This window comes from Chlorocebus sabaeus, chromosome X, assembly GCF_047675955.1.
Source record: "Chlorocebus sabaeus isolate Y175 chromosome X, mChlSab1.0.hap1, whole genome shotgun sequence".
Lineage (NCBI taxonomy): Eukaryota > Metazoa > Chordata > Mammalia > Primates > Cercopithecidae > Chlorocebus > Chlorocebus sabaeus.
Window position 1 is genome coordinate 118682632 of NC_132933.1, and position 23446 is coordinate 118706077.

The following is a 23446-nucleotide window of genomic DNA, read 5'->3' on the forward strand; positions in this document are numbered from 1 at the left end:
ATGCTTGGCACAAGAGAAAAGTATTATTATGTTAGAGAAATTTGGTGAGGATCTAGTATATTTAACCAAGAACAGAGAAATGCTCTAGATTTATAAATAAATGCAATTATGGAAATTTAGTAATAGGACACAAACTAGAACATAAAATGAACACCCCCATTTTCATTGATGACTATAAAATAGAATTAAAGAAATTATGAACATACTTGAAGGAAAGACAAGGAAATTCAGTACAAGATGTTTCAGGTATTAATTGAAAGTTTGAAAGTGTTGGGGCAATTTTAGATGATAGTAGTCCATGCTATGAGAAAAATGCTAGGGAAGTAATAACTCTAAGTTTTGTCACAGAGAAGATAAGGTTTATTAAAGTGTTAATGGACAATATCATAATTAATTAACTCACTATGTGTTTGGAGATGGGATGCAATTACTCTACGGAGCCAGTTGACTGTAGGAAGACAAATGATCTGTGGGATACCTTTAGCAAACCCAACACTGATGTCTCTATATTTCTCAATATGAGAAATCCCACAAACCAAAGTGTAGAGGAATACTAGAACAGCAAAATAAGCAGAGCGTGGGGAATGTTGAGGAATTACCAGGTTTTGAACAAGAAACAACTGGATTTCCCATCTGATACAAAGCAGAAATCTCATCTAGAAGTCAGTATTCACAGATTCAAAGAAGTCTAGGGTAGAAAATAGAATCATCACCTACCCTGCCGTCATTGGCACCCTGGAATGCATAATCCCCACCTCTGATCAATTGTGAGCTTTATTGTGAAGGAAACTGAATTAGCAGAAGAAGCAAAAAGTAGGTACATATCTATAGGCAGTAGGATCTAAAGATTTAACTCCTCCTGACCCAGTGTTCTTTGTCTTTGGGTTTAGGCTCTAAGATAAGCCAAAAAAGAATATCAGATTCTTTTCCTTACCATTTATTTTGTCTTTCTGGGGAACACTGGAGGAGGAGTGCTGAGTGTGTAACATGGTGTAATGACATCAATAAATCACCAAGATTTTATTTAACAGAAAGCAATGAAGGACATCTTTTTAAGCACTATTAGACTCTATATAGTTAAATCGCCTATTCCTGTTCTTTTCCGAAATCAAATTTTAAACACATTTGGCCTATTGAATATACTTAACAATGTGGTCAGTTACTGGAATATCAACAAAGCACATAATAGTTGCTTTTTATCCACTCCTGTTGACTTTAAAGATATTGTTTCTCTAGGCACTAACAAATTCATAACTGTGTATTTTCTTTCCAGTCAGAGTTATAAGAGATTATGTTGCACATAAATCAAATTTGTGCTGCACCTTATGTGAGAAATTTCAGCTCTCTCCTCAGTCATGAGGTTAAAAAAATTACATCTCAAAATAAAGCATTTGGCAAAATTTGTCTGTCTATCTTTTAGGCCCTTCAATTCAAGGGAAAGAGGTAATAACTCTTAAGCAATAAAATATTAACAAATACACAATTTGTAATACTTTTCACCAGCTAGAAGATTAACTCCCTGGATCTTTTATTGCAATTTTAAAATGTATTTTATTACATGAATCAAAACTTCCACTATGGACCAATACAATAAAATAGATTGTGGTGAGATGTGTAATAACTCTGAACTATGTTTCAGGTTTAAAAAAAAAAAAACAACAACACTATTGTGTCTGTAGCTAACAATACTCTATTGTACGCTTAAAAGTTTTAAAGGAAGATAGATTTCATGTTAAGCGTCCTTACCACAATAATGTAAAAGAGAATGAAGCCTCTACATATAGGAAAGGGAAAATGAATACAGTATATGCTTGGCACAAGAGAAAGGTATTATTATGTTAGAGAAGTTTGGTGAGGATCTACTACATTTAACCAACAACAAGAGAAATGCTCTAGATTTATAAATAAGAGCAATTACTAACATTTACTATTAGGAAACAAACTAGTACATAAAATGAACACCCCCATTTTCCTTGATGACTATAAAATAGAATTAAAGAAATTATGAGGCCGGGCGCGGTGGCTCAAGCCTGTAATCCCAGCACTTTGGGAGGCCGAGATGGGTGGATCACGAGGTCAGGAGATCGAGACCATCCTGGCTAACACGGTGAAACCCCATCTCTACTAAAAATACAAAAAAATTTAGCCGAGCGTGGTGGCAGGCGCCTGTAGTCCCAGCTACTCGGGAGGCTGAGGCAGGAGAATGGCGTGAACCCAGGAGGCGGAGCTTGCAGTGAGCCGAGATAGTGCCACTGCACTCCAGCCTGGGCGACAGAGCAAGACTCCGCCTCAAAAAAAAAAAAAAAAAAAAAAAAAAAAAAGAAATTATGAACATATTTGAAGGTAAGAGTTTTTGAATCTGGAAAAAAAGAGGAGCAAATAAGTGTATATCCCTCAAAAAGAAAAATACTCTATAAATTGTAAAACCTAACATAAGATTTACAAAGAAAACTATTTAGTACAAAGTCGATTCATTATACGTTCACCCATGATAATCCATTTATTAAAAAATCTTCATGAGTTTTAAGCTCAAGCAGAGTCCTAGGCACAAGTCTACACACAAAAGAGAAAGACATGCAAATAAATACATAATTTAGGTAAATGCTACAATAGAAATGTATAAAGCACACAAAAATGTCGTAGAAATGGCGAAAACATTACAGTCCATAAAATTATTTGATTTTGTTATATACGAGTTCGTAAATTAGTTTACTGATTTCTTTTACAAAACAATATCTACTCATGGGAAACATATTTTCATATTTGTAACAAAAATTCAGACAAAAGAGCAATATTGAAACCCTCATGGAAATATCAGTAAAACAATTAAATGACATCTGCTTCATTGTTTTTTAAAAGTCAGCTGAATAGTCTAAATGTTAATGTGTATAGATATCTGAATAAATAAAAGATTAAAATGAATATGTAAACACAGAAATATAGAAAAAAACTGCAAATGATTGAATAGTACTCAGGTTGCCTGTGCAACTGTAATTTTAAGCATGAACAAATGAAACCTCCCAGAATCAATGGTCTGATGCCATAATTATATTATGGATTAACAATCGTAATGTTTCTGTACTGAAACCTGAAAACATATTGGAATTGTTTTATTAAAGGTAAGCAATTATATTCTGCTTACACATATCCTCCTGTCTTTATATCAAGAAGTAAAATGTACAAAATACTGTCTTATTTGGGGGGTAAAAAAAATAAGTTTAGAGGAAAATAACAGTATCTGAGTATATTAACTCATCAGATTTAGCCCACCATCTTCTATGCATCATAGCAAGGACTCCAGAGGATTATAAATGTGTGCCTGTGGATAAAGAAGATACTAATTAAAGATGTACAGGTTGTAACTCTATCTGCTCTTTTGTTCAATTTGTCATGTGAATTAAATGGTGGAATACTAGTCAAGAAGTGATGAGGGAAAACCACTTCAAACCAGCCTAGACAGCTCTATAAAATTCTTAACAGTGTCAAATTGTACAATTTTGTGTAATATGAGAAAGAAACTTCAAAGTGGGAAAGAAAATTGCTAATGCATCTTCATAAAGTTTACATCCATTAAAAAATGGTGAAGGAATATTGTTTCAAATTCATAAAACATCATTACAAACAGAAACTAGATTTACCCAATAGGAAACAAAAAAGAAAGGAACAAAACATAATGTGATAATTGTACATTTTCAACTAATTCTGGTGGATTCTTTTATTAGATTTTCACAGCAATCAAGGCAGTGGTATACAGAAAAATATCGCTCGACACTGAATTCATTAATTGACTTCAGCAACAAATATTTATTTTTTAAGCCACAAATATGTGCCAGGGGCAATTAAAATAGAGGGTTACAGCAATGAAAGAATCAAGCACAAATTCATGAGGAGCTTGCATTTCTGTGAAGACAAGACAGCAAGTAAAACATATAAGTAAAATATAGAATGTACTACAGTGAACAAGAAAACAAGAAGAAATAGAAGAGGTACTAAATTTAGAATAAGGTGATCAGATAAACCTTCCCGAGGTGATATTTCAGCAAAATGCAAAGGAAATGAGGAAACAAACCATTTTATAACTAAGCAGAGAGAGTTCAAGACAGAGAAAACAAAAAGTATAGAAGCCCAGGGGTTAGAACATCCTAGTTTGATAGAATTCAGCAAAGAAACCAGTGTGGTTGGAAAAAAAGGTAAGTAAGGGAGAGAGTGATAAAAAATGAGATAAAAGATAGATAGGTTGTAAAGTGTGAGAGCCTTGTAAAATCCTTGCAAGGCTTTAGTCTTTCAGAGATTTCACTTGCTTTTAAGGTTTCAATAGGATAACTCCACAATGAGAGTGAATTGTGGAAGAAGTAAAAGTAACTACTTAAATTACTTTTCCTCAATTGTTATGTGGCATTATATAATATAAATATCATATAATACAGAATCTAGAATCCTTCTATCTGGTTACATAAAACTTGAACGTTAGATGAAATAGAACAGATCATCTTCTTAGCGTGTTCCATGCAATTTGAGTAACAATGTAACTGGCTGTAGACAACTGGTTGCTGGTACAAACTGTTTTAAAAATATGGAAAATATATATCATCATAGATACTGGTTATATGATTTGAACATAAACACATATATCCATACTATTTGGAGGCAATTGACATGGTCCAGAATGATGATGGTGGCTCAGTCCAGGAACGGCAACAGGATTTACTGAAAGGCTGTAAACAGTCATAAGTAGGAGTCAAGGATGACTCCAAGATTTTAGGGCTAAATAACTTAATGTGAAGTTGCTATTAACGGATATGGAAGGACTGTGAAAGAATCGGTTTAGAAGGGGGAAGATCAAGACCTCTATTTTGTACTTGTTGACTTAAAAATGCCCATTAGATATCCAAACGTAGATGTTGGCGAGTTAGTTGGATATATAAGACTGGTGTTCATGAGAAAGGCCCAAAGTCTAAGCTGGAGGTATACTTCTGAGATCAGGGTACAACTATGATACCAGAAAAGGTCAAAGATAATGAAGGGTGGAGAGTGCTCAATAGGAGAAGTTTCCAAAAATATAATCCTCAGTTCTGTCGCAATTAAACAAGCACATTTGATTTGGGGACATCCTGAAATATATCTCATTATAATAATTTCAGGCAACCACAAATACCTTACTCTGATATAATTATTATATGTGTACATATGTGGAATCATGTTGAATATTTCTTGAAGTAGTTATTTGATAATTACTTGAGGATTGGAACTATATTCTCCTACATGGGAAGCATTATGTTCAATGGTGACTAAGAATATCATTTAAAAAATGCCAGTGTCTTATAAACTGATAAAATTAAAAAACTGATTTTTTCTAAAAAATATAAATTTGTGAAATCACTCTGGTTTGCCTTGCTGATGTTAGTTTTGCATTTGAATGTCATATTATTTTCTTGTATTTCCTTTCAATGGTATATGAAGAAGGCCCATGACAATCGATAGAGGCAGAGAGAGTATCCTTCTGCTTTGGAAAAAGAACTAGTTGAGTGGTTGAACTTAAGCCAGTTATTGCTATACTTTTACACTTAACATTGATTTGGATTGCCACCTCCCAAATACTAACGGAGCTGGAGTTATGTTATTGGTGGTCAGGCTGAGGAAACGTGAGGTCCTATGTATACAGTGATTCCAAAAGCCACATGCATTTCCCAAAAGTTCAAGTTTATTCATTATTGGATTGATGACACCCTAAATGGAAGTTTTGACATTTCTTTACTTCTTTACTCAATTTATATCTGGCCTTCACTGATTAATATGAAATAGAGGCATTAGAAATGTTATGCAGATTTTCCTGATTTTTACAGGCTTCAAGATTCATAGCACCATAGAATGCCCAAATTGTAGTTGAGTCCTCATGCCAGTTGACTTTGGAATTACAGGCTTTTCCCAAATTCTCTTTGCAGTATTTTTCTAGGTATCTCAAAAGTATTGCATGTTCCACAAAAACACCCTGATTTTGGATCGTCACTTTAGCTCATTTTTTGGACTCCTTTTTCTCTATTTTTCATATTACTTCTTTCCTTCATACTGGTTTTCCCTGGTCTGTTATGATACTTATCCTATAACTTTTCTCCATCCATGGACACAAGTCCATATTTTTATTTCTCAGAGCAGAGCTATAAAATGTAACACTATCTAAAACCTTATTGAATGCTTGGGGATATCAACACCACCACCACTACCACAAAAAATGGGGATAAGTTAAAATTGTATATTAGGTATGATTCCTTCTCAAATACATTGAGCAAGGGATTCCACACATTTCCTAAATACATCTCTTTAACATTAACTTTAGGTTTGACACTGCACTATAGAAATCATTTGTTTCTGTCATATGAAAGAGAAGTCTTCAGTTCAAACCTTAGAGAAGAACAAAGGAAAAATATCATCTTTATTTCAAAATGGAAATACAATTGCAAGGCTTTAGAGAACTTCCCTTTGCAAATAATGAAGAATAAATATATTGGGATTTTTTTTCTTAGACGTTGACATGAATTTGAATCATCAGAGCAGGCTTTTCTGTTTTTAAATTCAGATGTCTGATGCGAATTCCTGTCTAATGAATCAGAATGCTAGGTGCCAGTATTTTTGACAAATTTTCCATATGATTCTCATGCATACCAAATTTGAGAGCTATTACAAATTATTTTGCAGAATAGCACACTATATTGGATCCTCACTATTTCAGAATAGAATATTTGCCTTACATTTGTATAAATAAAATATTTTTCCCCAACAAAGGAGCCTTCAAGTCTTCTTCTCTAAGTAGATGCACATCTTCGGCAGCTTTTAACTGGATGTTTTTCTACCCTAGAACTGAATTTTTCAGGTGCACATATTCCTGTACCACAATATACATCACTTTTAGGATCTGTGTAATGAATAGAAGGGCGTAGTTGATCAGACAGAAGGACTGATTCACCTGATCTACTATTGAATATAACCCATTCTTCTTCACAAGTTGAAGTAAACTTAGATTCCTTATTTCCATACAGTGAAATTAAAGACACTGCTGTTCTTCCTGAGGGACACTTTCTCCCATGGAACCTTTTCCCTTGTTACAAGTATACATATGTAACAAACCTGCACGCTATGTACATATACCCTAGAACTTAAAGTATATAAAAAAAAAAAAAGTAATCATGAAATTGAAAAAAAAAAAAAAAAAAAAAGAAGATACATTGTATGATTATTCACATCTTTATGACTCTCCTTTTAGAGAATCCTTGAGGGTCCTTGGACTCTTGCTAATTCCACATTCTGGAGCTCTACCTAGATTTCTCCTCCTTTCCCTTCAGGAGCTTTCAAACATTTGAGAGAGAAGTTAACTGTGTTGTCTCTCTATTGGCTCAGGGAATTACGGTAGTTTATTTCTCCTCTTCTTTTAATTCCTGTTTCGGTCTCCAGATTTTGTTTCACTGAGCTTGCAAGATGGTAATAAAGTGGCGTCTTCAACATAATTAGTAAGATTTGCCTGACAACTCAATGTCATGACATACAAAACAGCATTGCTGATTTACATTTACATTGCATAAAGAAAGTATTTATTAAAAGATTTATTTTTATGTCTTTAACAAAATTATGGAATAGTTGAGGACTGGGCGCAGTGCCTTATACCTGTAATCCCAACACGTTGGGAGGCTGATGCAGAAGGATTGCTTGAGTTCAGCAGTTTGAAACCAACCTGGGCAACATAGTGAGACCTTGTCTCTACAAAAACATCAACAATCAGCTGGTGGTGCTGCATGGTGGTGCATGTCTGTTGTCCCAGCTACTCAGGAGGCTAAGCCAGAAGAATTGCTTGAGCCTGGGAGGTTGAGGCTGCAGTGAGCTATGATCATGCCACTGTACTCAGCTTGGGCAACAGAGTGAGATCCCATCTCAAAAAAAAAAAAAAAAAAGGAATAGTTGAACTTCAATCTCTAAAAACATATAAGAAATACGGTAGTTTTTAAATCAACACGTACTTTTGTCATTTCCCCCAAAATATTACCATCTGAAATACATATACAATTTATATAAACATATACATAAATACATATAAGATTAATTAAAATACACATTTTCCTTTATTGAAACTAGTGCAATTCTTTATATAGACAATTATTGTTTTGTGTTTGCTTTTGCCTTTTTTCCTGTAAAATGTCCTACACCCTTATCTTCTCTGACATTTTAAATCATACTCATTTAACAAGGTCTAAGTCTAGCTCAAGCATATTTTTCATTCCCCAAATTGAAAATGCTCTTTCCCTAACCTATAATTTACAACATTATTGGGAATTTTAAACTAGATAACCCTTATTGGCATTACTTCTCAATTATAATTGGAAATATTCAATAAATACAATAATTTCCATATTAGCAAGAGGCTTGACTCTAGCATAGACTCCAAAGACAAAGAGTGTAAGAGTAATAATTTTCTTCCACAGTAATAAAGTATAAGCTAGAAAAATTATTAAATATTTCATAATAATTCCACTGGACATGTATATCACTTTTGCTTGATTCTATCAACTCTGTATTCGTCCTAAGTGAACATTTATCTTCATAGTCTAACATCTATTTTAAATGTTCTGAAATTTGGTGGCTAATACCCATTTTGTTATTCTAGCCACAACTCTGATGATTTTCTAAATCAAATCATTCTCAGATTTTAGCGTTCTAGAGTTGCTTTTTGCCTTTTCTCATTCGAAAAATCTCTCCATTCAATTTATAATTTTAGTCACCCTACCTGAACAGTGACAAACTGTTGTGACTTACAAGATCACCAACTATAATTATGCAAGTTGGGTCCTAAAAAAGTATCTGGGAGATATGATTCTATGAACAATCAAGTGATTGGTAACACATGGAGCTGTGCAACATACAAGTTACTCAACCCTAAAAGTTGTCCTTGAGGTTTTTGAACTAGAACTATTTGCTGCCTTACTGTAGTGTGTGAATAAAACTATCATGGGTTAAAATGTATCTTTGTTACCAGTCTTTCACAGACTTGGTCTCTAAATTCAATATGTTAACCAATATCTCCATTAAATGTATTTCTAATTCGTAGGATGTTTTCCTTTTCAGCTAAGAGCCAGGTCCTTGTCACATGGCCATGAGAGATTAGGCTTGCAGACACTTTGAAGGGTGAAAAAAATGGAATTATTTGGGCAAAAGGGGCAAAAAGGAAAAACAGGAATGTTCCACAAAGCCAGTCCTGCTAGTGAGCTTCCTGCCTCGCAGATTGAATCCCAGGTTCCACCCAGGAAGAGGAGGGGCCAGGCTCCTCCCCACTGCAAACTTCTGTGGTTCCACCTGAGTGTACATTCCTCCCAGTGTGCAAGTCAGTCAGAGGTTCTGCCAGGGAGCCATTCCCACTTCACTGTCTCATTCCCCCCTCTAAAGAAGTACCTCTAACTCCTGTTAGAATAAGGATAGGAATAAGGGTGAAGACTGATCTTAACTGCTTCCTGCTGACAGGGGGTGCTGTTTTGGAGGAAAATGGCAGTCACATCTCCCTCAGAGGCCTATCTAAGGGTCCCTAGCAGAAAGGGCCATACTCCAAGGCTCCAGTTGCATGACTGTTTGAAGTCTGAGGGCATGAAGGCAAGAAGAGACAAATGGGGTTATTAGAAAACATTTATCAAAATGAAATAAGGGGAGGGGTAAGGAAAGCTCAAAAATCCCAAGGCCTTTTATGACTTTGCAGAGAGAAAGGTAGGCCAAAAGTCCAACTGATAATAAACTTTACCCTTTTGCTGGCATGTTGGGCTTCTGAGTTCCTTTCCCCTGAGCCCAATCCTAAGCCAACCAGTTTAAACTTTGGGAAACAAACTTTTCTCAGTTTGGAGGATGTGTCTCAGGTAAGTGTCCTATAGTATGAAGCCATAATTACCTATCAGTGAAGAGAGGACAGAGGAGGAGAAAGGAAAAAGAAGGCATTTTTTCAAAGGAGTCCCAGGGGTTCAGGATGCATCTGAAAGGGGAACAGACTGAAGATGAATGGCTACCCATCTAGAAAGAGGGGAGCAGGCATCCCTGGTTCCCTTCTCTTCCTAGCAGATACCTAGAGTACTTAGGGGAGAGAAGGAAGAGCATCCTGTTTCCCTCTTTCATCTTTATAACTCTGAGTCCTGGCGACCTTGGCAGGTGCCACCATGGATGCCAAAGTGGTTTGCACCTATGAAGCAGGGAGGGCCTGGAAAATAGAAATTATCCGCTCTCACCTATGTCTCTATCCCACCTACTGTCAGTAGCCTTGGTGTTCCCCAGACCTCATTTATGCCATGGATACTAGCATAACCTTTATCCATGAAAGAGGAGGCTTGGCTTAATGGGCAGGAATTAGCCATGTTCATTTGCACTGTGCCTTTTTTCGTCTGTTATTGTTTGCCTCTGGATCCCTTAGATCGAGTTTTCCTTCCTGGGGCTTTGACCTGAAGCTTAGAATTGAGTTTGGGACAAAAATGTGTCTTGGCAGGGGTTGCCTGGACTCCTTATCATAAGACAAATGCTAAGGCGAAGTTGTGGAACTGAGTCATCCTCCAAGAAGGGAGAGAAAAGGGTGTCATGTGACACACCCAGATAACTGGTAGCTATAGTTATGCTTGCTAGGATTTGGGTGCATGGTACTTGGCTTTGGTTAGCTCCCTTGGTCTTACTTTCCCAAAAAGGAAACCTCCGAGTGATGGGCACCCTATTTATTGTCATCACCTGGCAACATTTGCAGGATAATTGCTCAAACTAGAATATTGATCCAGATTTTTACATTACCCATCTCCCTTGTTCTTTCTGAGCTGCAGCCAGAGATTGCTGCTTGCTTCACAGGAACAAGCAGGGCTAGTCTAAAAATATAGGCAAAAACTGAAAAACAACTAATGAGTCTAGAATTTAATGAAAAATGTATGAAAACTTTTGAAACATCATTTCACTCTCCCCAGCCCTCATTTTCGTCAAAAGAAAATAAATCATCATAAGACTGAGTGGTTTGCATAATAGACTTTAGTCTTATACTTGACTTGATTATTTGCATAAATTGCAGCAAGAATAATTATTTCTACACAGGCCTTTTGGATTGGCTTTGAAGGAACTCTGTTCCACAAGGATTCTCAGATAAGACCTTTTAAGGCTGAGCCCAGTCATAGGTATATACTCAGATACCTGTGAGTTGGGTGACCCTCTCCTCTTAAGGTCCCAAGATAAAGTTGGAGCTTCTGGATCTGTGAGAAAGTGACATTCTTTACTAACCACAAGTCAGGAACCCTATACAGGGACTCCATAGGTAAGGGTATGAGGCCAGTCTCCCCAAGGGGCTTTTGTCAGCTGTGCAAGTCAAGACTGACCCCTTAAAGGGAAGCATACCCTTCCAGTCAAAGCCTTGGCAAAGTAACCAGTTTCTCCAGTTGCATCCTGTTGCAAAAGAAAAATGAATTCTTATTGCACTGATGCAAACAACTATATTGCCATAAGTTATGAATACTCAGATAGTTTTCAAATTCTAAAGGAACCAGGCAGAGAGAAACAAACATGCACCAAATTTTGTTCACAGGAGTATACCTTACTCAATTATTAAAGGTCATAAATAGTTCAAAATAAGTTTTCTTGACTCTGAAAAAAAGACAAGGATCAGCAATATTCCAAGCAAAAGTCAAAAAGATTTGCTTTAGTTTCCTGAATTCAGTCCTCTTAGTTAACTCTTCTTTTGCTTGATATTTGTGAACATTTCAGCTCTTCATGAGTCCTGTACATTTTTCTTTATTCCAATGTCACAATCTCCAAAGTTATCAGAAGCCTATAGTTGACAGCACCTGTCAAAGTTCTCTAGCTGATTATAAACCTTCCTTTTAAAAGGATTTAAACAAGACAATTGTCTGTGTATAGCAAAATGTCCAGGGTAGTTACAGTCACAAACACAATTGACAAAGAAGTTTGATTACCTCCATGGTTTACAATAACTTAAACTAAAAACCTTAATTATGATTGATAGCATATACTCAGACATTCAAATTTTAGAAGTCTCATAAAATTTTGGAACATACATTACAATTTTTCACAAAAATATAACCCCAAGAACATTGAACATCATTTTGGCAATCCCATGTACCTAAACATGAGCAGATTAGTGCCTTAAGAAAACTTTGTTGTGCTTTTACTTCAATGTTCAATTTACAGAAAAACCATACAATACCCTCTTTAATGTAGTCAATGTTCACACACAGAATTTCTTTTGCAAGATTAATTCTTACAATCTTTCCACCAGTTGTTTGAATTTTTAGCTTTATCTTATCTAATTTAAAACAGTCCTTTAATAATAGGCAAGAATTTGTATCTTTAGGCCTTTTTATAATCTTTTACTAAAAACACACATTTTACTCTTCTTACACACCTCACATGTAAATCTATTGCCAGTAGTTTCGATTACATGTTATAATGGTAATTCCTACCAATTTTTAACGTTAATGTAAAACCTGGTAAGTTGTGTTAATTGTATGCTAACTGCTACCAAGGTTTGACTCCTTTCTGCATAATTAAGGGTGTGGTTAATTCCGTATGTCCCCATATGTACCAACTGTGAAACCAGCAAGTCAAATAGTTCTCAAAACCCAAAAAGCAGTTTACAACCTTAAAACGCTTAACAAACCGTGTATCTGACCTGCACAATTTAGTTGACCTGTTTACATTTTGATGGCATCTGCATTTTACCAATAATCTTTAAGGCTGTTTTTATTTCTGAAAGATTAAAGTCATGTGAACTGAAAGGTACTACAGCTTTTATATTCCCTTTAAAAAAAAATATGTGATCCAAGTGCTTGTCTTCCTTTAGGCCAAATTAATTAAAGCTCTTTTTATAGACGTTACACACTCAACACATACACAGCTACACAGACAGGCTGGAGAAAACCCAGTCCCCACAAGATCCTTTACCACAACCAAAACTTTACAGAGAATATAAACAGTGATCCTTATCATTCCTAGCTTAGTAAAATATCTTTCAAAAGGAAAACAAACCTATTTAAAAGTTAACTGCTGATGAGGCGAAGAAGAAAAATGGATGCCTGGGGGGAAGAACCTCTTATTGTTATGCAAATGATCCCTCCACCAGGGAGAAAAACCTAATTACTGTCCCAAAGAGTTGAACCCCTTGTCCAGGGAAGGGGAAGATGCCATGGTCGCATGATGTTCACCAGTCCCTGCCAAGAGGAGAGGGGGAGCGAGGAGCTGCCACTCACCTGTCTGTCCCAAAAAAGGAACGAAAAGGCCATGGAAAGGCCACCAACCCCTGGGAGCGACAGAGGTGGGGACATGGTTTCCCCTACCCTCAGAAGTCTGAGGATGAAAAGGCTTAGAAGTGACAGTGAGAGGTTTTGATTCCCCATTTCACTCACCCCTTCTCAAGCTTTATCTTCTGGGCACCAAAGCTGTTGCAGGACTTTTTCCTTTGTTCAGCTAAGAGCGGGGTTCTTGTCACACAGCCATGAGAGATTAGGCTCACAGACACTTTGAAGGGTGAGAAAAATTGAATATATTTGGCAAAAAGGTGGGGAAAGGGACACAGGGAACTTCTGCAAAGCCAGAGTCCTGCTAGTGTACTTCCCACCTTGCACACTGAATCCCAGGTTCCACCCAGGAAGAGGAGGCCCTGGTTCCTTCCCGCTGCAAGCTTCGGTGGCTCCACCTGAGTGCACATTCCTTCCAGCATGCAGGATGGTTGGAGGTTCTGCCAGAGAGCACTTCCCACCTGGCTGTCTCATAATCACATCAAACTTAACCATTGTTTGAGTTGTTAGTTGTTACCTACAAAGAAGCTAATTTTACTACTCAAAAGAGGTCTGCAAGATGGAAATATTCTTTTCTTTTATCTTCTTTTTAAATTATTTTATGTTTTTACTTTTGAAGAGTTCTTTTATCCTCATTACTGCCTTGAATATGCTCATATCTATTTTGCCAGGTGTTCTGTGAAATATGTTATGTCCTTAATTTACAACACAATATTTTGCATAACTTTCTAAGTGCCCGATATATGTAAGAAATAAAAATGAATTTTAAAAAGTAGACAAAACAATGTATTGTCTTCTGAGTAAACACAAGGATGTGTTTAATTCTCTCTACAAATCAACAGTTTAGCACAGGAATAAAGGCCTACAAATTATTTATTATGTGATAATTCAGAGCTTGTGTTTGGTAGACAATTGGCTAATTAGCATAATTCTAGCACTCAGACCTAGAGATGCAACAGGGCTGAAGGGAAATATATACTCATATTTACAACTTAAAGTTTCTAAAAGTTGTTTATTTTTGATTGTATGACTTGTGGATAATTTGATGAAAGATTCAATGAGCAATTGCTCTTACCATTCTAAAACAAAATAACACCCCAACTGAGACATCATCTTTCTTTGAAGAAAGGCCATTTCTTTTACTACCTTTGGCCTGATCTTCAGTGAGAGAAACAACTAGCTGACAGTACATTGTTATATAGTCACTGATCTGAAAAAGCCAATAGGCTTGTTAATGAAAGAGAGTCTTTGAAAGTTCTTAGAGTATATTCAAGAGTGAATTACACAGGATATGTGTAGTTTGAATGTCTGATTGTTAAAAAAATATCTTATATATAAATCACATGGGACGAATTGTTCAAATATGTGAACATAAGGATGATGACATTTATAAGACATTTATGTGAATTTAATAGTAAATGATCTTTCTAGGTTTTTTTCTTATCTGTAAAATTATGGGGTAGGTTTATATGACTTTAAGGTCCCTTGAAGCTCTAAAATTTAATGTTTCTTTAAAAATAGTTAAAAGCAAAGAAAAATGATCCAAATTAACAAGGAAATGTAATCACTTACATATTATGCTTTAAACTTAATGTGACCAAAGAGTCATCAAATTTATAGTTTTATTATAAATCATTTAAAATATCTTTGGTTATCCTGTCTAATGATTAATATTTATAAAGTAATAATAGTGCCCCCAATGCACATTGAATAAAACATGCACCCCTTTTTCTGCACTAATTAAACAGAACTTAATTTCCTAGACTCACAATTTTGCCATTCCAATTCTTGCCCTGACTTTTTCAATCAGATTAAAAAATTCTTTATACTTTTGTTGAGGATATTACCTAATGGACTTGTTTCAACTTGCATTTTTCTTTTTTTTTTTTTTTTTTTTGAGACGGAGTCTCGCTCTGTTGCCCAGGCTGGAGTGCAGTGGCACGATCTCGGCTCACTGCAAGCTCCGCCTCCCAGGTTTACACCATTCTCCTGCCTCAGCCTCCTGAGTAGCCGGGACTACAGGCGCCCGCTACCGCGCCCGGCTAGTTTTTGTATTTTTTAGTAGAGACGGGGTTTCACCATGTTAGCCAGGATGGTCTCGATCTCCTGACCTCGTGATCCGCCCGTTTCGGCCTCCCAAAGTGCAGGGATTACAGGCTTGAGCCACCGTGCCCGGCCTCAACTTGCATTTTTCTACAGCTAAAAAGAAAGCAGTTTTTTATGTCATATTTGCATTTGCTGTGTTTCTTTTTACATTCTTTCAGTGGTATGTCAAATTCATTTACTAATTCATTCATGTGTTTTGCCAAAATAAACAAACCAAGAAGCAAAAATATTAAATGCCTATCAGGCTCTTAGTTTGCATTCCTCAGAAACATAGGCTGAGGCAGGGTCTCAGATGTATGTGTTTTACTGAAGGTGTGCTCTTGAGGAAAGACTTGTAAGAGAAGTTAAACAAGCAGGATAATGAAAAAGAAACAACCCATCAAGGATACAGTATTGCCTAGAAATCTTGGCTGAGCCAGATCTGCTGAAGTGGAGTGATGAGATATCTCTGGGACATAAATCATACCAAATGGGTGGCCTGCCTTGAAGCAAGGAGGCCAGCTTTATGTATCTTTATATAGTTAATCGTTGGCTATTTACAAAGGGGAGAGGGTAATGGAGAGGCATAACCTTTTCAAAGGAAAGATGAGCTCCCACCAGCCCAGAACAATTCTCAAGCAAAGCTTGCAGGTGTAAGACATTAATTGGGAGCCAATATTCACAGCAGCTGAGGTGTACTAATCTAGGAAATTGGCTCTGGTAGGGCACCAAATGGCATCTACTAGAATCTACCCTTTGACACTGGTACTGCACAGATCCATTTGTTTTTCAACTCAAATGGACTCCTTCTAGTGGAGCTGTCTATATAGTCACTATTCCTGGATAAATTTATAAGAGGATGATTAGTGGGCTAACCTACATCCTTCACTGTTATTTTTGGTCCTGAAGCCATAACTAATATATGTCTTCCCCTTCCACTATTTGTTCTACATTTTCCTCACCCTCACAAGAAATTCCGCTGGATGAGAAGGCTTGCCTGATTTGATCACCAAGACACCTATCTACTGGTGGTAGGGACTGGGGACAGGGTTTGAACCATTCATTATTATGCCATTCTCAGACCATCTTTACTGTACTTTTATAGTTAAAATTAGGCATGGAAACACAAGAGATCTCCAGTGAATCACCTAAGCACTCAACTTATTATTTCCTACGAGTATTGTTGCAGCAGCAACCTGTCTCCTCCTAATTTCAGGGTAATTACGCTTGCCAGTATGGTGGTTATCTTCTTTGCCCACTGGTCTTTTAGCAGAAGGAGCCAAAAACCTTCAAACAGGAGCCATAGCAAAAAGTTCAATGAAACTCTTATTATGTCTTATGTTGGAAACACCCTCTGGGAACTAGGACCTTCACAACAACTATGGTTTTACTTTATCTACCTGCAGGACTTAAACTATCACTACCATGAGGATTTATAAGGTATATTATTTCCAGGTATGATATATCAAATAACTTAACCTTTAACCAAGGAATCCATGGTACAGCAAATTAGGTACACCCTCGTCACATAACCATGGAACCCAGTGTTCCTATCATGGATATCACCAACCAGAAACTACTATCATAACAAAAGGTAGTGGAATGATGTAGTCATGATGAATCTGTGGAACCTGGGGGCAAATAATACCTAATATATTAGATTAATGCAATGATTTGCACAATGTTCAAATGTTCCAAGTCACTTCAGTTTAAGTATCATTACTTAGGGAAGTCTGTTTAACCTAACCTCTGGGGCAAGATTGTTAATATATATTCATTCCAGCCCCAACTGAATATGAACTGTTTCTGATTTGCCTTTGTGATAGGAATGGTAAAAATGCATTTTTGAAAGCAGGAACTCCATAACACACATTAGAATCCATGCTAATTTTCTCTAGCAAAAATGCCACATCCGGTCCAAGAGCTGCAACTTAATTTCCTACTTGCTTAAATTCATGAATCATTCCTTGTTGTATGTGCTGTGTTAATTAAATTGTATTTGAATGTGCCACTAATTTCTGCCATTTTTTTCTGGAATGAGGTATTATTTTTGATTGGTTGTATTGGCTGATAGGTTGATTATATCAAAGGTACCTACTTGGCACCCTCTCAATAAAACAGATGTTACTTCACAAATCATGGAACTAATATGAGGGGTGTCCCTGCTACAAAGTAAGTTCATTTCAGTTATATATTTTGAGACCAGCAAAATGACCACCAATTGAGTCTATAGACTCCATTTATTACCTCGCTCTCACCATGCCCCATACTAAAAGGGCTGTGGCAGTTTTTAAATATGTCCATATATTATTTGACATTCTTCCCTTCAAAAAGTACAGCCTAATTCCCCTCTTTTGAATAGGGGCTCGATTTAGTGAATTGCTTCTAACAGATAAAATATGGTGGAAGTGACGATGTGTGACTACTGAGGTTGAATCACAAAAGACATTGCCACTTCCACCTTGGCAACTTGGATCCCCCTCTCTGAGTAAAGTCAGCCAATATGTTTTAAGGTCATTCAAGCAGTCCTAGAATAGGTCCACCAGGGGAATGTTTGATGCCTCCCACCAACACTTAGCACTGACTTACTAGTCATGTGAGTTAGTCACTCTATGGACTCAATGTTTGGGTATGCCCTTCCTAAAATTCATATGTTGAAACCATAACTCTCAATAGTATAATATTCGGAGGTGGGGCCTTTGGGAAGCAATTAGGCCATGAGGGTTAAGACCCCATGATGAGATGAGTGCCCTTAAAAGAAGAGGCACACAAGAGAGTTTCTTCATGCTCTCTCTCTCTCTGTCTCTCTGCTATGTAAGGACACAGCAAAAAGGTGGCTCTCTACATGCCAGAAAGCCAGCCCTCAACAGACTGGATCTGCTGGTGACTTGATCTTAGACTTCCTGGCTTCTAGGACTGGGAGAAAAAAAAAAAATTGGGTATTTAAGCCATCTAGTCTATGGAATTTTTGTTATAACAGACAGAATGGACTAATACAGTCACCACTAAGAAGTGAATTCTCCAAATCCAGTAATGTCTTGAAATAACAATGACCCCCAGCTAACCTGTTAACTGCAACCTCATAGGAAACCCTGAGCCAAACCACCTACCTAAGCTATTTGTGAATACCTAACCCACAGAAACCATAAGATAAATTAATATTACTGTTTTAAGTCATTGAGTTTTTGTTGACTTTGTTGGCAGCAATAGATAACTAATACAGATTAGTCCAATCTTGGCACTTTGGGTCCCTGTCTACAATCCTATATCCAATCATCCTTAAAAGATTTTGGCATCCCCTTTCCCCAATGTATAATTATCTTACTACATGATAACAGCATTAGGGAAAGACTGGGGAAATCACTAATGGATACACTTATTAGGGTGCTTCAGGACAGACTACTTCACATATGGACACAGTATCGCCCTCAGCAGTGAGTATCAATTTTGAGAATTGGTTCAGCTCCAGAAAAGTCATGAAGGACTGTGAATTTTTGGATGGACAACTGCCCTCAGACTCCTAACAATCCATTTTGGATTTCTCTTTTTTTTTGAGACGGAGTCTCACTCTGTCATCCAGGCTGGAGTGCAGTGGCGCGATCTCGGCTCACCGCAAGCTCCGCCTTCCGGGTTCAGGCCATTCTCCTGCCTCAGCCTCCCAAGTAGCTGGGACTACAGGCGCCCGCCACCACGCCCAGCTAATTTTTTGTATTTTTTAGCAGAGACGGGGTTTCACCATGTTAGCCAGGATGGTCTCGATCTCCTGACCTGGTGATCCACCTGCCTCAGCCTCCCAAAGTCCTGGGATTACAGGTGTAAGCCACTGCGCCCGGCCCCATTTTGGATTTCTTTTGATTGCATATATTTACCAATAATCTCATGGGCTATCTATATATCTTCAGACTAGGACTATCAAATTTTATTAAACATCTCCTTAGCTCTCTTGGAAGCCACTCTGATGTTGACATTTATTGCAGTAATTGTGCCCACATGTAACAGGTGAGGACTTCAAACTGGCCTCTGATGTTTTGTATTCCTATCTTCATCATTGCTATCAGAGAACTGAGTTCTGTAACAGAATCTTCTACCATTAGCCCTGCCCAAAGAATATGGCAAATACTGAATTTCTCAGCAATATCCTTGTTTATTTTACCAGTACATTCTTTATCACTTTAGTCAGTTGAATATACTTCAGGTTTTCTTTTAAATCATGGTCATCTTATAAGCTTTCCAACATTAAAGATATTCATCTAGCATGTACACTTCTCTGAGCTTTTTAATCATCTTCCTCACTGTCTCTCACAGCATTACAGGTATCTCTACTTTGTTTAATGTGGTCTTTCACTTTTTCCAAGATTCCAAGAGCCATCTCCAAAGCAAGTTAATGCTTTCACTTGGAGTCCTTGCTAGGGTGTTAAAATCCTGTATCATGAAAAAGAACTTACATATCTATACATTGTCCATTAACCGACTCTATTTTCTGCTCCTTTAATCTAGAACCCATCCAGTTCCATACATTCTCCTCGCTCCTTCCAGTACATACTAGCCACCTCCTTCCACATATAGTTCTTCTCTGCTCCTATTAAGCTTAGCACATCTCCAGACAAGTTACATTGGAATTTCATCCTTGTTCTTGTATGCTTTCTGGGAAGACAGGTGACAAGGGAGGTTGATAAGAGAGGCAGACTTCCTTTTTCATGCCCTTAAATTAAAAGTTGACAAGGTGTGTAGTAATTCCTAACATAGGGGAGTGGAACTATATTCAAGTTCATCTGGAACCCACATAATTTCTACGAGGGCCCTGACTTTGACATAAGACACTTGTTGAGGCTGGGGATTCTACCCTCTCAGAAGCTCCATGCCTCACAGAATTCAATTGAGAGCCTGTTCCTCTGCTTTGTCTACTTTTGGGGGGCAGCAGATTAAGGTCTCATTAAATACTTCCAGGGATATCCTCTGACTTTCATGTTTTGCCTTGAAGTGCTGATTAATCTCTCTCAGACTGATATTATCTCTCTTCCAGGAATAGTTGGTGCATAGCAGCAGCCATTCTATTCTATATTTATGGAAATTTTTCTTTACACCTCTTAAACATCAGAGATATTTCATCTGCCAGAGTGTTCTTTTATACCAGTATCACATTTATGTCCATCATTGGTGAATATTTTAACAAATGTACCACTCCAGCATATGTCAGGAAGTAACCATATTCCACTTATTATCAGTGTCTGGATCTTTTCTCCTGCTGGCCAGCAAGTAATATATTCCTCAAGTTCCTATTTAACATTTGCTTCCAAGGACCCCACCTGGTACAAATTGTCTTTGAGATAGTTCCTAGGAAACAGACTCTTACAAGGTTAATTATGAGCAGATTTATTAAGGCATATTTGAAGGAGATGCTCTTAGGAAGATTTTCCTGTGAGGCAATTGTGGAAGGAAGGACTAGGTAGAAAGATAAAGTGACCCATAATCCCATGGCAACTGAAGCCTCAGTCAATTTTATAAGGAGCTCTAAAGCTAGATGATACTTCAGCATTGTCATAAATTGGAGGAAGAAGACCAGAATATTTTTTATCACTACATTAACCAGTCATTGGCCAAGGGGTGTTTCCTGAGCAGGGATCTAATTTTGCACAAGTCATTTCCCTAAAGTTGAGTACATTTTCCAGTGAGTTACGTAGTTGTGTGAGTTGGCAGCTGATACTCTTAGCAGATGGTGGAAGACAGCCTTGGCCCAGAAGACATTGCAGTATCTACTGCATATACTATTATTACTATAGCACAAAACAACAGCAGCAAAAATAATAATGGTAATTAAGTTATTACTATTATTGCTAACCATTTAAGAGTAAATTGCAAATATGCGGATTCTTTATTCCTGAAATCTTCATTATGAATCTCCTAATATCTAAGAGATTATATTGCATTACAACACCACAATGATCAATGTCAGGAAATTTGAAATTGATACAATATTATTATAAAATGTAGAGTCCATGTTCAAATTTTACAAATTGCCTCAACATTACAATTTTTAGCTTTTTTTCCCCCCAATTCAGGACTGAATTCAAGATCATGCATTGCATTCAATTATCATATTTTAACCACTTTAGCTTGCTAAATATCCCCTCAACTTTTCTGAAGGTAAATGCCAAAATTGCCTGGATTGAGGTATTATGAATCTCTCTGTAACTTTGATATGGGATATAGAAGTAGAAATATGTTACATGATTTAGTACAACAATTCTGAATTTGAAACCCAAGAGATTATTCCAGATTGGTACACATCTCCTGTGTTACTTTAAATCTGATATAAGAACGCACATGCTTCACAATGACCAATGAGGAATTTAGGACATGATAACAGATTCATGTATGTGTCTGTATGTGTGTGTGTATGTGTGCTCCCTGTGAATTGAGAGGCTTTATTATTTGAACTACATTATGTGTCTCTCACAATAGAAAAAAAGGAACAAAACTAGAATTATGGTCCAGTAGATGTCAACATACATATATGAAATCATTAAAGATTTCAAATAAATTTAGTGTGCAACTTGGGAACTCGCTATTATAATATGTGCATTTGCAATTAGCAGGGAATGTTTATATGTCTGAGTAAGCTAATCTTAAAATTCTAGGAAGGTAATTTTCATCTCATAAGAATGTCTAAGCAATTTTCCAATTTCTATATTGCTGTTCCCGTATTTATTTTTAAACTTGACTAACTTTATTTTTTTATAGCTGAACAGCATATGAATATTTTCATAACCCCAGAAAAAGGCTGCTGTCTTTTTCCTTCTTTCCTCTCCGCTCTTTGGAAGGCTTGTGTGAGGCTGGCCTCCCCCATAAATCCCAGTTGGTAGAAATAAATTTGGTTTTGCTTAGCACTAAGAAGGACACTTTAGCCTGGATATTTAAAATTTGGGAAAATGCATTATTTTATGTAGTTTTTTACTTTATACTTGATGAATAATAATTCTATATGTTTATGGGTTAAAATGTGATGTTTTGATTTATGTATATACATTACAGAAAGAAGCCACTTAACATATCCATCACCCTACAAAATTCATCATTTTTTTTTTCTGGTGGGAAGGTTAAAAATATATTCTTTTTAGCAGTTATGAAGTATACAGTTTACTATTATTAACTGTGATCACAATGCAGTGAAAAAGGTCACTAAAATTAATGCCTCAAGTCTAACTGAAATGTTGCATACTTTCATCAACACCTTCCTTTTCCCCATCCCTCTTCCTAACCCAAGCCTCTGGTAATCACCTTTCTATTATCTGTTTCTATGAGATGGACAATTTTACATTCTGTATAGAAGTGAGATCATGCAGTACTTGTCTTTTTGTGCCTGTCATATTTCACTTAGCATAATGTCTTCCAGTTCCATCCATATTGTTGCAGATGACAGAATTACTTTATTTTTAAAGGCTGTACAGTATTCCATTGTTTATATTTACCATATTTTTTATTCCTCCATTCATCCACTGATGGACATTTAGGTTGCTTCCATAACTTGACTTCTCTGAATGATACTCCAATGAACATGGGAATACAGACATCTTTTTGACATCTGGACTTCAATTACATTGGATACATACACAGAAGTGCAATTGCTGGCACATATGGTCATTCTATTTTTAGTTTTTTGAGAAGCCTCCATACTATTTTCCAAAATGATTGTGGTTACTTGACATTTCCACTAAAAGAGCACAAGAATTTCCTTTTATCCACATCCTCACCAACATGTGCTATCATTAATCTTTTGATAATAGCCATTTTAACAAGTATGAGGCCATATCGTGGTTTTAATTTTCATTTCCTCGACAATTAGAGATGTTGAGCACTTTTTCATGTATCTGTAACCTATTCTTATCTCTTCTTTTGATAAATATCTGCTCAGATAGTTATCCAATTTTAAGTTTTGTTATTTGTTTTCTTGATATATTACATTGGTTGAGTTCCTTATATATTTGGATATTAGCCCCTTATCAGACATATGGTTTGCAAATATTTTCTCCTAACTTGTGGGTTGTCTCTTCATTATGTTTACT